This window comes from Sceloporus occidentalis, unplaced genomic scaffold, assembly GCF_023333645.1.
Source record: "Sceloporus occidentalis isolate IW3139 unplaced genomic scaffold, rSceOcc1.0.p SCAF_1, whole genome shotgun sequence".
Taxonomy (NCBI): Eukaryota; Metazoa; Chordata; class Lepidosauria; order Squamata; family Phrynosomatidae; genus Sceloporus; species Sceloporus occidentalis.
Window position 1 is genome coordinate 104,182,187 of NW_028316981.1, and position 395 is coordinate 104,182,581.

Genomic DNA, 395 nt, shown 5'->3' on the forward strand with positions numbered 1-395 from the left:
ATTGGGGATATCACCTTGTCCCCTGTGCCACCACTGTTGTTGCAGCCTCACCAGCTGTCTCTATCTTTCTGTCTATCTCAGGACACTCCTGATCCTCATGATCACATTTTGTTTAGACTCCAGCAGAAGCATCAGTGCCAGCCAGGCTCTCACAGGGAGCTGTTTGGCTGACAAGGCTACAGCAGCAGCAGCCTATTTTCAGAGCTGCTGGCACTGCTTCATCGTAGGCAGGGGCTCTGTATAAACCCTGCCCAGTGCACTACTGCTTCTTCTGAGGACAGGAAAAGGCACCTGGACTTCTTGTTGATCACATGCCCAAGTGTCTGTTTCTATCCTCAGCAGAAACAGTGGCCTGCCAGGCTGTATTTACACAGAGCTCCTGCTCACGGGGAATC